Genomic DNA, 17667 nt, shown 5'->3' with positions numbered 1-17667 from the left:
GGTTAAGGGCAGACAAGGTGACATGGCATTGCTGCAACTTGAGGGTACCCTCGATCCTCCTCCCTGCCTCACCGCAAATCCTTGGCCATTCCTGTGGGTTACCAGGAGGGGACCTTGAAATGCAAAATTGGAAGGCTCTGTCACAGGGTGCTGTAATGCTTCCCACAAGATCACACGTGCATGAAAACTGGTCCATCAGCCAGATGGAGACAGAGGTATGCGTACTCCGAATGGATTCCCTAAAGCACACAAACTAGAACAGATACATACAATTGCACCAAAAACTAAAAGCTGAGCAAAAACAACTGCTTCTGTCCACTGCTCACCTGGCACACTTGGCCTTGACTGCTGCTATCTGCCAGGACCTCCTAAATATAAAGGCAAAGAACACTGCTGTAACACTGTCACCACTTAGGCTTCCCCGGCAAATGCAAACAATGACTGACCTGATCATAGGAAAACCCTCACCCAGGACTGGGGCCATCTGCCATAGATTTGAGCTGCCTGCATCTGAAAGGAAGTTAGGACTAGTGTCAAATGGCTGCAGCACAGCTTAGCATCACCAAATATGTTATGTCAATCTCCCCATACAATCTAGAGCCCAACTACACCCTACACTGCCAATTTCAAGTCCCCAGGACTTGTGTTGTTACAGGCTATGCAGCAGGGCAGAACAGCACCAGGAAAAATACGTGCAGACATCCGTGGCACCGGACAGGGAGAGAGAGCTTTTGAGGAGAAGAAAGGACCGAGAGACCCAAAGAACACAGAGTGCACCAGAGACAAGTGACAGGACACACACCGGAACTGCTCTGCCCTGAACACCTCAGCACTGAGATCAAAACAGTCACTTTGTCTTTAGCTGACCTAAGGGGACACTTCTTGCACATCCCTGCCCCCAAAGCTGATCCTAAAGGCCCTCCCAGCACGCCGCTTTCACCCCCACTGTGGGCCTGAGCCCTCAACTTATCTCTCAGCCATCTGGGGATGAGAATCCACGTCACGTGCCAATGGAGGCTGCCTCGCCTGCGGGGAATGTCCTATGGTCACCGGGCTGTGGTCCCGTGCTCAGCTACAATCGAGAACACCAAACATCACTGCATGATCTTAGCTGCACAATGGACAAAACCCAGCAAACATGCTACTCACCGTTCTCCTAAGAATGCTCGGGCCGCTCACTTTTGCCAGGCTCGGAGGCTGCCACCGTCATCGCAGAGTCTGCCTGGGTTAAGAAGAGACAAAGTGATTCGACATGGCTGAAACACGAGTGGACCTTGGCTCAACCTCCCTACCTCGGCGACTCACCGCAACTCCTCAGCCATTGCCAATGGCTCCCTGGATGCCATCGTGAAATACAAAATTTCAAGGCTTCATCTCAGAGTCCTGAAATACTTCCAGAGGGCTCACAAGCACAGGAAATCCCGGCTATCAGCTGTTGGTGACAGGGGCTTGGCATACTCTGGGTGGATTCCCTAAACACACAAACAAGAACAGATACATACCATTGCTCCAAAACCTGAAACCTGAGCACAAACAACTGCTTTGGCCCACTGCTCACCTGGCACACTTGGCCTTGACTGCTGCTATCTGCCTGGACCTCCTGAAAATAAAGGCAAAGAACACTGCTGTGACAAAGACACCCTTCAAGCATCCCCTGCAAATGCAAAAAATGACTGACCTGCTCATGGGAAAACCCTCACCCAGGACTGGGGCCCTTAGCCACAGATTTGAACTGTCAGCATCTGAAAGAAAGTTAGGACTAGTGTCAAACGGCTGCAGGACAGCTTAACACAACTAAACATATTAAGCCAATCTCCCTATACAATCTAGAGCCCAACTACACCCTGCACTGCCAATTTCAAGTCCCCAGGACTTGTGTTGTTACAGGCTATGCAGCAGGGCAGAACAGCTGCGGGACAAATACGTGCAGACACCCGTGACACAGGACAGGGAGAGAGAGCTTTTGACAAGAAAGAACTGAGAGACCCAAAGAACACAGAGTGCACCAGAAACAAGTGGCAGGACACACACCAGCACTTCTCTGCCCTGAGCACCTCAGCACTGAGATCAAAACAGACACTCTCCCTTTAGGTGGCCTAAGGGGACACTCCTTGGACATCCCCATCTCCAAAACTGACTCAAAAACCCCTCCTGGGGAGTCCCAACCCAGCACCTCTCTTCCATTCCCTCTGTGGGTGTTAGCCCTCCACTTTATCTTGCACATATCTGGGGATGCAAATCCCCATCAGGTGCAGAACGAGGCCTCCTGCCTGTCTGGGAAGTTCCAGTTGTCACCAGGCTGTTATCTCTTGCTCTGCCAAGAGAAAGAAAACCAAACATCAGTGCACTACCTTAACAGCACATGGGCCAGAACCTGACAATTCTGCTACTCACCGTCTCCCAAGAAGTATCGGGCCACACACCTCAGGCACGCTTGGATTCTGACACAGTCATCTCAAGGTACACCTAGGTTAAGGGCAGACAAGGTGACATGGCATTGCTGCAACTTGAGGGTACCCTCGATCCTCCTCCCTGCCTCACCGCAAATCCTTGGCCATTCCTGTGGGTTACCAGGAGGGGACCTTGAAATGCAAAATTGGAAGGCTCTGTCACAGGGTGCTGTAATGCTTCCCACAAGATCACACGTGCATGAAAACTGGTCCATCAGCCAGATGGAGACAGAGGTATGCGTACTCCGAATGGATTCCCTAAAGCACACAAACTAGAACAGATACATACAATTGCACCAAAAACTAAAAGCTGAGCAAAAACAACTGCTTCTGTCCACTGCTCACCTGGCACACTTGGCCTTGACTGCTGCTATCTGCCAGGACCTCCTAAAAATAAAGGCAAAGAACACTGCTGTAACACTGTCACCACTTAGGCTTCCCCGGCAAATGCAAACAATGACTGACCTGATCATAGGAAAACCCTCACCCAGGACTGGGGCCATCTGCCATAGATTTGAGCTGCCTGCATCTGAAAGGAAGTTAGGACTAGTGTCAAATGGCTGCAGCACAGCTTAGCATCACCAAACATGTTATGTCAATCTCCCCATACAATCTAGAGCCCAACTACACCCTACACTGCCAATTTCAAGTCCCCAGGACTTGTGTTGTTACAGGCTATGCAGCAGGGCAGAACAGCACCAGGAAAAATACGTGCAGACATCCGTGGCACCGGACAGGGAGAGAGAGCTTTTGAGGAGAAGAAAGGACCGAGAGACCCAAAGAACACAGAGTGCACCAGAGACAAGTGACAGGACACACACCGGAACTGCTCTGCCCTGAACACCTCAGCACTGAGATCAAAACAGTCACTTTGTCTTTAGCTGACCTAAGGGGACACTTCTTGCACATCCCTGCCCCCAAAGCTGATCCTAAAGGCCCTCCCAGCACGCCGCTTTCACCCCCACTGTGGGCCTGAGCCCTCAACTTATCTCTCAGCCATCTGGGGATGAGAATCCACGTCACGTGCCAATGGAGGCTGCCTCGCCTGCGGGGAATGTCCTATGGTCACCGGGCTGTGGTCCCGTGCTCAGCTACAATCGAGAACACCAAACATCACTGCATGATCTTAGCTGCACAATGGACAAAACCCAGCAAACATGCTACTCACCGTTCTCCTAAGAATGCTCGGGCCGCTCACTTTTGCCAGGCTCGGAGGCTGCCACCGTCATCGCAGAGTCTGCCTGGGTTAAGAAGAGACAAAGTGATTCGACATGGCTGAAACACGACCTTGGCTCAACCTCCCTACCTCGGCGACTCACCGCAACTCCTCAGCCATTGCCAATGGCTCCCTGGATGCCATCGTGAAATACAAAATTTCAAGGCTTCATCTCAGAGTCCTGAAATACTTCCAGAGGGCTCACAAGCACAGGAAATCCCGGCTATCAGCTGTTGGTGACAGGGGCTTGGCATACTCTGGGTGGATTCCCTAAACACACAAACAAGAACAGATACATACCATTGCTCCAAAACCTGAAACCTGAGCACAAACAACTGCTTTGGCCCACTGCTCACCTGGCACACTTGGCCTTGACTGCTGCTATCTGCCTGGACCTCCTGAAAATAAAGGCAAAGAACACTGCTGTGACAAAGACACCCTTCAAGCATCCCCTGCAAATGCAAAAAATGACTGACCTGCTCATGGGAAAACCCTCACCCAGGACTGGGGCCCTTAGCCACAGATTTGAACTGTCAGCATCTGAAAGAAAGTTAGGACTAGTGTCAAACGGCTGCAGGACAGCTTAACACAACTAAACATATTAAGCCAATCTCCCTATACAATCTAGAGCCCAACTACACCCTGCACTGCCAATTTCAAGTCCCCAGGACTTGTGTTGTTACAGGCTATGCAGCAGGGCAGAACAGCACCAGGAAAAATACGTGCAGACATCCATCACACAGGACAGGGAGAGAGAGCTTTTGAGGAGAAGAAAGGACCAAGAGACCCAAAGAACACAGAGTGCACCAGAAACAAGTGACAGGACACACACTGGAACTGCTCTGCCCTGAGCACCTCAGCACTGTGATCAAAACAGACACTTTTTGCCTTTAGATGGCCTAAGGAGACATTTTTTGGACGTCTCCAATTCCAAACTGACTCAAACACCCCTTCTGGGGAGTCCCAACCTTGCACCCCGCTTATCACCCCCTCTGTGGGTCATAACCCTCCACTTATCTTGCACTCATCTGGGGAAGCAAATCCCTGTTGGGTGCAGAAGACCGTCTCCCTGTCTGGGAAGTTCCCCGCTGTCATTTCTTAGTCTGCCAAGAGAAAGAAAACTAAACATCAGTACACAGTCTTATCTGCACATGGGCCAAAACCTGATAATGCTGCTACTGACCATTCTCCTTGGAATGCCCGGGTTCTTGACCTGCACGCTTCGGACGTGCTTGGATTCCAATGCCGTCATCGCAGGGTACACCTAGGTTAAGTGGAGACAAGGCAACATGGCATTGCTGAAACACGAGTGGAATCTCATTCCTCCCCAACTCACCACAACACCTCGGCCATTCCTCAGGGCTACCAGGATGGGACCTTGAAATGCAGGATTGGAAGGCTCCATCACAGGGTCCTATAATGCTTCCAGCAAATTCACAAGGGAATGAAACCTGGTCCATCAGCCAGTTGGTAACGGAGGTATGCGCACTCCGAGTCGATTCCCTAAAGCACAAAATCAAGAATGGATGCTTACAATTGCACCAAAAACTGAGACCTGAGCAAGAATAACTGTTTCTGTCCCCTGCTCACCTGGCACACTTGGCCTTGACTGCAGCTATCTGCCTGGACATCCTAAAAATAAAGGCAAAGAGCACCGCTGTATCACGGTCACCCCATTTAGGCTGCCCCTGCAAATGTGAACAATGACTGACCTGCTGATTGGAAAACCCCCACCCAGGACTGGGGCCCTCTGCCATAGATTTGAGCTGTCTGCATCTGAAAGGAAGTTAGGACTAGTGTCAAACGGCTGCAGCACAGCTTAGCATCACCAAACATGTTATGTCAATCTCCCCATACAATCTAGAGCCCAACTACACCCTACACTGCCAATTTCAAGTCCCCAGGACTTGTGCTATTACAGGCTATGCAGCAGGGCAGAGCAGCTGCGGGACAAATACGTGCAGACACCCGTGACACAGGACAGGGAGAGAGAGCTTTTGACAAGAAAGAACTGAGAGACCCAAAGAACACAGAGTGCACCAGAAACAAGTGGCAGGACACACACCAGCACTTCTCTGCCCTGAGCACCTCAGCACTGAGATCAAAACAGACACTCTCCCTTTAGGTGGCCTAAGGGGACACTCCTTGGACATCCCCATCTCCAAAACTGACTCAAAAACCCCTCCTGGGGAGTCCCAACCCAGCACCTCTCTTCCATTCCCTCTGTGGGTGTTAGCCCTCCACTTTATCTTGCACATATCTGGGGATGCAAATCCCCATCAGGTGCAGAACGAGGCCTCCTGCCTGTCTGGGAAGTTCCAGTTGTCACCAGGCTGTTATCTCTTGCTCTGCCAAGAGAAAGAAAACCAAACATCAGTGCACTACCTTAACAGCACATGGGGCAGAACCTGACAATTCTGCTACTCACCGTCTCCCAAGAAGTATCGGGCCACACACCTCAGGCACGCTTGGATTCTGACACAGTCATCTCAAGGTACACCTAGGTTAAGGGCAGACAAGGTGACATGGCATTGCTGCAACTTGAGGGTACCCTCGATCCTCCTCCCTGCCTCACCGCAAATCCTTGGCCATTCCTGTGGGTTACCAGGAGGGGACCTTGAAATGCAAAATTGGAAGGCTCTGTCACAGGGTGCTGTAATGCTTCCCACAAGATCACACGTGCATGAAAACTGGTCCATCAGCCAGATGGAGACAGAGGTATGCGTACTCCGAATGGATTCCCTAAAGCACACAAACTAGAACAGATACATACAATTGCACCAAAAACTAAAAGCTGAGCAAAAACAACTGCTTCTGTCCACTGCTCACCTGGCACACTTGGCCTTGACTGCTGCTATCTGCCAGGACCTCCTAAATATAAAGGCAAAGAACACTGCTGTAACACTGTCACCACTTAGGCTTCCCCGGCAAATGCAAACAATGACTGACCTGATCATAGGAAAACCCTCACCCAGGACTGGGGCCATCTGCCATAGATTTGAGCTGCCTGCATCTGAAAGGAAGTTAGGACTAGTGTCAAATGGCTGCAGCACAGCTTAGCATCACCAAATATGTTATGTCAATCTCCCCATACAATCTAGAGCCCAACTACACCCTACACTGCCAATTTCAAGTCCCCAGGACTTGTGTTGTTACAGGCTATGCAGCAGGGCAGAACAGCACCAGGAAAAATACGTGCAGACATCCGTGGCACCGGACAGGGAGAGAGAGCTTTTGAGGAGAAGAAAGGACCGAGAGACCCAAAGAACACAGAGTGCACCAGAGACAAGTGACAGGACACACACCGGAACTGCTCTGCCCTGAACACCTCAGCACTGAGATCAAAACAGTCACTTTGTCTTTAGCTGACCTAAGGGGACACTTCTTGCACATCCCTGCCCCCAAAGCTGATCCTAAAGGCCCTCCCAGCACGCCGCTTTCACCCCCACTGTGGGCCTGAGCCCTCAACTTATCTCTCAGCCATCTGGGGATGAGAATCCACGTCACGTGCCAATGGAGGCTGCCTCGCCTGCGGGGAATGTCCTATGGTCACCGGGCTGTGGTCCCGTGCTCAGCTACAATCGAGAACACCAAACATCACTGCATGATCTTAGCTGCACAATGGACAAAACCCAGCAAACATGCTACTCACCGTTCTCCTAAGAATGCTCGGGCCGCTCACTTTTGCCAGGCTCGGAGGCTGCCACCGTCATCGCAGAGTCTGCCTGGGTTAAGAAGAGACAAAGTGATTCGACATGGCTGAAACACGAGTGGACCTTGGCTCAACCTCCCTACCTCGGCGACTCACCGCAACTCCTCAGCCATTGCCAATGGCTCCCTGGATGCCATCGTGAAATACAAAATTTCAAGGCTTCATCTCAGAGTCCTGAAATACTTCCAGAGGGCTCACAAGCACAGGAAATCCCGGCTATCAGCTGTTGGTGACAGGGGCTTGGCATACTCTGGGTGGATTCCCTAAACACACAAACAAGAACAGATACATACCATTGCTCCAAAACCTGAAACCTGAGCACAAACAACTGCTTTGGCCCACTGCTCACCTGGCACACTTGGCCTTGACTGCTGCTATCTGCCTGGACCTCCTGAAAATAAAGGCAAAGAACACTGCTGTGACAAAGACACCCTTCAAGCATCCCCTGCAAATGCAAAAAATGACTGACCTGCTCATGGGAAAACCCTCACCCAGGACTGGGGCCCTTAGCCACAGATTTGAACTGTCAGCATCTGAAAGAAAGTTAGGACTAGTGTCAAACGGCTGCAGGACAGCTTAACACAACTAAACATATTAAGCCAATCTCCCTATACAATCTAGAGCCCAACTACACCCTGCACTGCCAATTTCAAGTCCCCAGGACTTGTGTTGTTACAGGCTATGCAGCAGGGCAGAACAGCTGCGGGACAAATACGTGCAGACACCCGTGACACAGGACAGGGAGAGAGAGCTTTTGACAAGAAAGAACTGAGAGACCCAAAGAACACAGAGTGCACCAGAAACAAGTGGCAGGACACACACCAGCACTTCTCTGCCCTGAGCACCTCAGCACTGAGATCAAAACAGACACTCTCCCTTTAGGTGGCCTAAGGGGACACTCCTTGGACATCCCCATCTCCAAAACTGACTCAAAAACCCCTCCTGGGGAGTCCCAACCCAGCACCTCTCTTCCATTCCCTCTGTGGGTGTTAGCCCTCCACTTTATCTTGCACATATCTGGGGATGCAAATCCCCATCAGGTGCAGAACGAGGCCTCCTGCCTGTCTGGGAAGTTCCAGTTGTCACCAGGCTGTTATCTCTTGCTCTGCCAAGAGAAAGAAAACCAAACATCAGTGCACTACCTTAACAGCACATGGGCCAGAACCTGACAATTCTGCTACTCACCGTCTCCCAAGAAGTATCGGGCCACACACCTCAGGCACGCTTGGATTCTGACACAGTCATCTCAAGGTACACCTAGGTTAAGGGCAGACAAGGTGACATGGCATTGCTGCAACTTGAGGGTACCCTCGATCCTCCTCCCTGCCTCACCGCAAATCCTTGGCCATTCCTGTGGGTTACCAGGAGGGGACCTTGAAATGCAAAATTGGAAGGCTCTGTCACAGGGTGCTGTAATGCTTCCCACAAGATCACACGTGCATGAAAACTGGTCCATCAGCCAGATGGAGACAGAGGTATGCGTACTCCGAATGGATTCCCTAAAGCACACAAACTAGAACAGATACATACAATTGCACCAAAAACTAAAAGCTGAGCAAAAACAACTGCTTCTGTCCACTGCTCACCTGGCACACTTGGCCTTGACTGCTGCTATCTGCCAGGACCTCCTAAAAATAAAGGCAAAGAACACTGCTGTAACACTGTCACCACTTAGGCTTCCCCGGCAAATGCAAACAATGACTGACCTGATCATAGGAAAACCCTCACCCAGGACTGGGGCCATCTGCCATAGATTTGAGCTGCCTGCATCTGAAAGGAAGTTAGGACTAGTGTCAAATGGCTGCAGCACAGCTTAGCATCACCAAACATGTTATGTCAATCTCCCCATACAATCTAGAGCCCAACTACACCCTACACTGCCAATTTCAAGTCCCCAGGACTTGTGTTGTTACAGGCTATGCAGCAGGGCAGAACAGCACCAGGAAAAATACGTGCAGACATCCGTGGCACCGGACAGGGAGAGAGAGCTTTTGAGGAGAAGAAAGGACCGAGAGACCCAAAGAACACAGAGTGCACCAGAGACAAGTGACAGGACACACACCGGAACTGCTCTGCCCTGAACACCTCAGCACTGAGATCAAAACAGTCACTTTGTCTTTAGCTGACCTAAGGGGACACTTCTTGCACATCCCTGCCCCCAAAGCTGATCCTAAAGGCCCTCCCAGCACGCCGCTTTCACCCCCACTGTGGGCCTGAGCCCTCAACTTATCTCTCAGCCATCTGGGGATGAGAATCCACGTCACGTGCCAATGGAGGCTGCCTCGCCTGCGGGGAATGTCCTATGGTCACCGGGCTGTGGTCCCGTGCTCAGCTACAATCGAGAACACCAAACATCACTGCATGATCTTAGCTGCACAATGGACAAAACCCAGCAAACATGCTACTCACCGTTCTCCTAAGAATGCTCGGGCCGCTCACTTTTGCCAGGCTCGGAGGCTGCCACCGTCATCGCAGAGTCTGCCTGGGTTAAGAAGAGACAAAGTGATTCGACATGGCTGAAACACGAGTGGACCTTGGCTCAACCTCCCTACCTCGGCGACTCACCGCAACTCCTCAGCCATTGCCAATGGCTCCTTGGATGCCATCGTGAAATACAAAATTTCAAGGCTTCATCTCAGAGTCCTGAAATACTTCCAGAGGGCTCACAAGCACAGGAAATCCCGGCTATCAGCTGTTGGTGACAGGGGCTTGGCATACTCTGGGTGGATTCCCTAAACACACAAACAAGAACAGATACATACCATTGCTCCAAAACCTGAAACCTGAGCACAAACAACTGCTTTGGCCCACTGCTCACCTGGCACACTTGGCCTTGACTGCTGCTATCTGCCTGGACCTCCTGAAAATAAAGGCAAAGAACACTGCTGTGACAAAGACACCCTTCAAGCATCCCCTGCAAATGCAAAAAATGACTGACCTGCTCATGGGAAAACCCTCACCCAGGACTGGGGCCCTTGGCCACAGATTTGAACTGTCAGCATCTGAAAGAAAGTTAGGACTAGTGTCAAACGGCTGCAGGACAGCTTAACACAACTAAACATATTAAGCCAATCTCCCCATACAATCTAGAGCCCAACTACACCCTGCACTGCCAATTTCAAGTCCCCAGGACTTGTGTTGTTACAGGCTATGCAGCAGGGCAGAACAGCACCAGGAAAAATACGTGCAGACATCCATCACACAGGACAGGGAGAGAGAGCTTTTGAGGAGAAGAAAGGGCCAAGAGACCCAAAGAACACAGAGTGCACCAGAGACAAGTGACAGGACACACACCGGAACTGCTCTGCCCTGAGCACCTCAGCACTGTGATCAAAACAGATACTTTTTGCCTTTAGATGGCCTAAGGAGACATTTTTTGGACGTCTCCAATTCCAAACTGACTCAAACACCCCTTCTGGGGAGTCCCAACCTTGCACCCCGCTTATCACCCCCTCTGTGGGTCATAACCCTCCACTTATCTTGCACTCATCTGGGGAAGCAAATCCCTGTTGGGTGCAGAAGACCGTCTCCCTGTCTGGGAAGTTCCCCGCTGTCATTTCTTAGTCTGCCAAGAGAAAGAAAACTAAACATCAGTACACAGTCTTATCTGCACATGGGCCAAAACCTGATAATGCTGCTACTGACCATTCTCCTTGGAATGCCCGGGTTCTTGACCTGCACGCTTCGGACGTGCTTGGATTCCAATGCCGTCATCGCAGGGTACACCTAGGTTAAGTGGAGACAAGGCAACATGGCATTGCTGAAACACGAGTGGAATCTCATTCCTCCCCAACTCACCACAACACCTCGGCCATTCCTCAGGGCTACCAGGATGGGACCTTGAAATGCAGGATTGGAAGGCTCCATCACAGGGTCCTATAATGCTTCCAGCAAATTCACAAGGGAATGAAACCTGGTCCATCAGCCAGTTGGTAACGGAGGTATGCGCACTCCGAGTCGATTCCCTAAAGCACAAAATCAAGAATGGATGCTTACAATTGCACCAAAAACTGAGACCTGAGCAAGAATAACTGTTTCTGTCCCCTGCTCACCTGGCACACTTGGCCTTGACTGCAGCTATCTGCCTGGACATCCTAAAAATAAAGGCAAAGAGCACCGCTGTATCACGGTCACCCCATTTAGGCTGCCCCTGCAAATGTGAACAATGACTGACCTGCTGATTGGAAAACCCCCACCCAGGACTGGGGCCCTCTGCCATAGATTTGAGCTGTCTGCATCTGAAAGGAAGTTAGGACTGGTGTCAAATGGCTGCAGCACAACTTAGCATCACCAAACATGTTATGTCAATCTCCCCATACAATCTAGAGCGCAGCTACAACCTGCATTACAAAGGTTAAGTCCCCAGGACGTGTGCTATTACAGGCTATGCAGCAGGGCAGAACAGCTGCGGGACAAATACGTGCAGACACCCGTGACACAGGACAGGGAGAGAGAGCTTTTGACAAGAAAGAACTGAGAGACCCAAAGAACACAGAGTGCACCAGAAACAAGTGGCAGGACACACACCAGCACTTCTCTGCCCTGAGCACCTCAGCACTGAGATCAAAACAGACACTCTCCCTTTAGGTGGCCTAAGGGGACACTCCTTGGACATCCCCATCTCCAAAACTGACTCAAAAACCCCTCCTGGGGAGTCCCAACCCAGCACCTCTCTTCCATTCCCTCTGTGGGTGTTAGCCCTCCACTTTATCTTGCACATATCTGGGGATGCAAATCCCCATCAGGTGCAGAACGAGGCCTCCTGCCTGTCTGGGAAGTTCCAGTTGTCACCAGGCTGTTATCTCTTGCTCTGCCAAGAGAAAGAAAACCAAACATCAGTGCACTACCTTAACAGCACATGGGCCAGAACCTGACAATTCTGCTACTCACCGTCTCCCAAGGAGTATCGGGCCACACACCTCAGGCACGCTTGGATTCTGACACAGTCATCTCAAGGTACACCTAGGTTAAGGGCAGACAAGGTGACATGGCATTGCTGCAACTTGAGGGTACCCTCGATCCTCCTCCCTGCCTCACCGCAAATCCTTGGCCATTCCTGTGGGTTACCAGGAGGGGACCTTGAAATGCAAAATTGGAAGGCTCTGTCACAGGGTGCTGTAATGCTTCCCACAAGATCACACGTGCATGAAAACTGGTCCATCAGCCAGATGGAGACAGAGGTATGCGTACTCCGAATGGATTCCCTAAAGCACACAAACTAGAACAGATACATACAATTGCACCAAAAACTAAAAGCTGAGCAAAAACAACTGCTTCTGTCCACTGCTCACCTGGCACACTTGGCCTTGACTGCTGCTATCTGCCAGGACCTCCTAAAAATAAAGGCAAAGAACACTGCTGTAACACTGTCACCACTTAGGCTTCCCCGGCAAATGCAAACAATGACTGACCTGATCATAGGAAAACCCTCACCCAGGACTGGGGCCATCTGCCATAGATTTGAGCTGCCTGCATCTGAAAGGAAGTTAGGACTAGTGTCAAATGGCTGCAGCACAGCTTAGCATCACCAAACATGTTATGTCAATCTCCCCATACAATCTAGAGCCCAACTACACCCTACACTGCCAATTTCAAGTCCCCAGGACTTGTGTTGTTACAGGCTATGCAGCAGGGCAGAACAGCACCAGGAAAAATACGTGCAGACATCCGTGGCACCGGACAGGGAGAGAGAGCTTTTGAGGAGAAGAAAGGACCGAGAGACCCAAAGAACACAGAGTGCACCAGAGACAAGTGACAGGACACACACCAGAACTGCTCTGCCCTGAACACCTCAGCACTGAGATCAAAACAGTCACTTTGTCTTTAGCTGACCTAAGGGGACACTTCTTGCACATCCCTGCCCCCAAAGCTGATCCTAAAGGCCCTCCCAGCACGCCGCTTTCACCCCCACTGTGGGCCTGAGCCCTCAACTTATCTCTCTGGCATCTGGGGATGAGAATCCCATGTCGCGTGGCAATGGAGGCAGCCTTGCCTGCGGGGAATGTCCTATGGTCACCAGGCTGTGGTCCCGTGCTCAGCTACAATCGAGAACACCAAACATCACTGCACGATCTCAGCCGCACAGCAGCCACAACTCAGCAATTCTGCTGCTCACCATTATTCTCTTGAGAACGCCGGGCTCCTTGGGCCGCACGCTTCGCCCACGCCCTCCTGGCAGGGTCTGCCTGGCTGAAGAGCAGGCGAGGTGAGGTGGCGTTCCCAAAACTCGAGTGGATCCTGGTTCCCCTCACTAGTAGTTCCCCCACTTACAGCAACTCCTCGGCCGCTCCTGAGGCTCCCTGGTGCCACCTTCTAGTGACAAAGATCAAGGCTTCGTCGTAGAGCCGCGTGCCGCTCCCCGAATTCCCAGGAGAGTGAAGGAGCGGCTCTGCGGCCGCTTGCAGGGGGGTCTCGCTGGTACACGAGTGGACTGCCTAACACACACAAACATGAATGGATACTGAGAGTTGCAGCAGAGACACTACAACTGGAGGCACACAAATTCATAAATAAACAAACAAAATCAAAAAAATCTACCAAAATATTAATTTTATTTACCCAATATCCAAATAGATTGACAGAGACACCCTGTCCTATCCCCTCAATAAGACCTCTTAATCTATGCCAAACAAATCCTTAAAACTAAGATAACCCTGCCTGTATCGAAATAAAAAAAAAAAAAGTCTTGTAAACTTTATAAATTCATTAACCTAACACATCAGAACCATAAAAATATTAAACTTTTATGAACACCAGTATGCATTACACACTACTCTCATTTCAACATATAAGAGTAAGGCTATTCCTATTACTAACCTAACACAAATATCACAAAATATAGCAGTAAGAAAAGAAAAAAAAATAAATCTCACTAAAAATAAAATATAAAATTTTTATTTTAAGCAAAAAAAAAAAAATCATACATTCTAAACAGGAACTTCCTCAAAATCAAGTATTTCAATAAACCCAAAAAACTCTAACATATTTCAAACAACTACTAAAAAGCCAAAAAACATAAAACAATTAAGCAACCCACCACAACTATCTAAAACTATCTACAATAAACCTTCTTGAAAAAAAAACAACAAATACCCCTTACGACTTCAACAATACATCACCAGCAATACCAAACAACTCAAAATACCGTAACTCCCATCCAAAAAATGCTCTATAAACTGCAACACTAAAATTAATCTACAAAACCCACTCACCCTTCAACAACCTCCTCTAACCTACACACAAATCTAAAACAAATAAGAATTAGTTATAAACTATCATACCTTAAATAACGCCACCATTAAACACTACTGTACCAGACTTACTATAAATCAAAAACCACAAAATAACACACCACTGTTAACATTACCAATATTTTTCTCCATTCCTCTAACAACTGAATACAAACCTCAATTTACCTTCACTTGAAAAACATACAATACACCTACAACCAACTACCCCAAAAATAAAAACACAATCCTACCATCTAGCATAAATTCATCCAAATGAAACTTAAAAAAATAAAACTCCAAAACATCTGTAATAATCCAACAACATTAGATGAAAAGTATAACAAAAGTATTTTTTAAAATCATCCAAATTCTTCTAAATGACTATTACACCACCAAAAAAAAAAAAAAGGAATATCAAAAAGCCTACTGAAAAGATCCAATTCCTAAAAATAAAATAACAAAAGAAACATCAAATTCCCACCAATTTCATCAAAAACAGCCAGAATGGCTCCATGAGCCAACAAAATAACCCCAACCTATAAGAAAATGCCAAACCACCTCAGAAACAAACAATAAAACACAGACAAAAATCTCCTCTACCCTGCCATCAATGCCACATAAAGCAAATAAATTAACTACATCATACAGGACATCCATATAAAAAATCTCAATCGCCCTAAAACCTTAAAAATAATTACAAATTAACCCCAAAATAAAAACTTTAATCTCTAACAAAAGAAACCCAAAAACAAACAACAGAAACTAAAAATACACCACCATAGAACCAACTACCTGCAAAAAACCCCCCAAACTACTCTTTTTACTACCAGTTGTTAGTGAGGCACATCACAAAAATGAAACAAAAATAAAAAATAGCCCTATAGAAACCCACAAATCACAAAACCCCCTAGAAAAAGAAGTCCAACCAACATACTAAACTTCAAACCATACAAGAGACCCTGAAAGCTACTAAAAATGAAAACCAGATCTCTACACTAACTCAAAGAGTAACCAGGACTCTGCTAAGTTATCTTTAAAAACCAAAGTAATAAACGATATTAAAAAAATCTAAACCACTAGACAATAAAAAGCACCCAAATAAAAAACTACCTAAAAAATCCACCGTATAAATACACAAGTTCCTAAAAAAAACCACTAATAAAAAGCAACCAACAAATACATCAAACTAAAACAAAAACTCAAATAAATAAACTGAAATTAACAACCAAAAAAATTACTCCTAACTCAATAAACCCATAATGCCTCAATCCATCAAAATACAAATACCACCTAGAAATAAACACGTCACCAAAAGATAAATGTAACCATAAACAGTAAGTCCCAAATTACCGGAAACAATATAACATCCACGACAATTAAACAAACCAAATGAATAAAACCTCTATAAGAGAATTTTAAAAAAAGCAATTCTCAACATTTAAAAAAAACCCCTCACCTATTCACTACAGGACACTTCCTCAAACCCACCAAAACTAACACTACATACTCGCGCTAATAAAAGCCACCACAACCTAATTAAAAACCAACCCTGTAGTTCATGCTACGACCCATAAAAACCATTGTAAACCTTAAAAAAACATACCCTTTAAGAAAATAACAACATTTTTATAATATAAAAACAACCAAAAAAAAATCCAACATATCGCACAAAAAAAAAAAAAAAAATCCAACAACAAACTCAATCCAAAAAAACCCTTGTCACAGCACCCGAACCAAGAACCGTAACAACCAACAAGTACACCGTGACCGTTCTCATACACCAACTACGAACAAAAGAAAACGACCCAATAAACTCCTCAGGAGCGCCTCAAAAGCAGCGCAGCGAGGGAGGCTGGAAGATGCGGAGCCGCGCTCCCGGCCCCGGGCGCAGCGCGGCTCCGGCAGGAAAGCGGCTCCTCCGGCAGGCAGAGGCGGCGCCGCGCCGGCAGACCCCCGCCCGCTGCCCCCGGCCCGGCGGGGCCGGCACCGGGCCCGGGGGGCCCCGGCGGCGCCCGAGCCCCGCGCCCGGAGCGGACGGAGCGGCGGCACCGACCGGCACCGGCCCCGCCCGCGCCGCCTCCCCCGCCCGCCGGCCCGGCCAAAGCTCCGCTCGGCTCCGCACGGCTCGCACCGGCGCGGCTCCGGCGGGCCCGCGGCAGCCCAGCCGCGCCCAGCTCCCCTTCCGCCCCGGCCAGCCCCGGCACTGCCGGCAGGGCTCCGCGCCGGACCCTTCGCTGCCGGGCCGGGGGCAGAAGAAGCGCCCCGAATGCAGCGGCACAGCCCGATCCCCGCCCTGCCAGCGCTGCCACGGCTGCAGCTCCCTTCCTCTGAAGCCTCGACACTGACGCCACGCTCCGGCGCTCACCTCACCCCAACAAGGGCACGGAAACGTGCGCTCCCCTTCAACTGCGTCCCCTAGAAGAGCAGGAAAGAAGCGGCTTGCCTCAAATGATGGCAAAAGGGGGCTTCTTACCTCAATCCAAACCCCTTAAAAGGCGGGACCATAGGACTGCCCCCTCCAATTCAACCTCAGGATGACGAAATTTCAAAGGGAAAGGAGAAAAGTCCCGGCTAAAAAGGCGCATCGGCTCACCTGCTCGGCTGCTGCTTCTCGGCACAAAGGTTTGTCCCTCGGCTCCTCCTTTGAGCAATGCTCCATGTATCCAGGTGATCCCCCGGACCCTGTCCGAAGCGCTCACCCCGTCCTTCCAGGAGACAGCCCCAGGAGCCCCCCATAAACTCCTCTTCTCCAGCAGCTTCGTGCAAAACCGATGGGAGGAAAACCCCCTAAATCAGCCGCCGGAGGAGCCGCCCCCTCCTCATCATCCTCACAGCTCACACCTGTGGCTGCTCTGAGCCCTCATCATCCTAACAGCTCACACCTGCCGCTGTTGCCACCCTCCAACAGCGTCTCTCCCTCTCCAGCACACAGCCCACTTCTCACAGATACAGATTCAACAGAAATCTACTACGGGTGTCGGCTTTTCTTAATCCACCTGGTTACACAATTAAAACACATACATGCACTGATGGTGATTGAAAGAAAGCTTTCCCCTGGAG

General features: G+C 49.3%; 1 long non-coding RNA gene across 1 annotated transcript; it reads right to left on the bottom strand.

Annotated features, from left to right (window-relative positions):
* Nucleotides 1-10050: 10050 nt before the first annotated feature.
* LOC144246574 (uncharacterized) lies at nucleotides 10051-10525 on the bottom strand. Its single transcript, XR_013340231.1, has 3 exons — nucleotides 10317-10525; nucleotides 10197-10238; nucleotides 10051-10110 (listed from the first exon to the last, which is right to left on the bottom strand). It is a non-coding gene; the product is annotated as an uncharacterized LOC144246574 (long non-coding RNA).
* Between the last annotated feature and the right edge of the window lie 7142 nt (nucleotides 10526-17667).

The sequence above is a fragment of the Lonchura striata genome, chromosome 7 (genome assembly GCF_046129695.1).
Source record: "Lonchura striata isolate bLonStr1 chromosome 7, bLonStr1.mat, whole genome shotgun sequence".
Lineage (NCBI taxonomy): Eukaryota > Metazoa > Chordata > Aves > Passeriformes > Estrildidae > Lonchura > Lonchura striata.
Note: the sequence above shows the minus strand (reverse complement) of the source record. Positions and strands in the feature narration are given on the sequence as shown.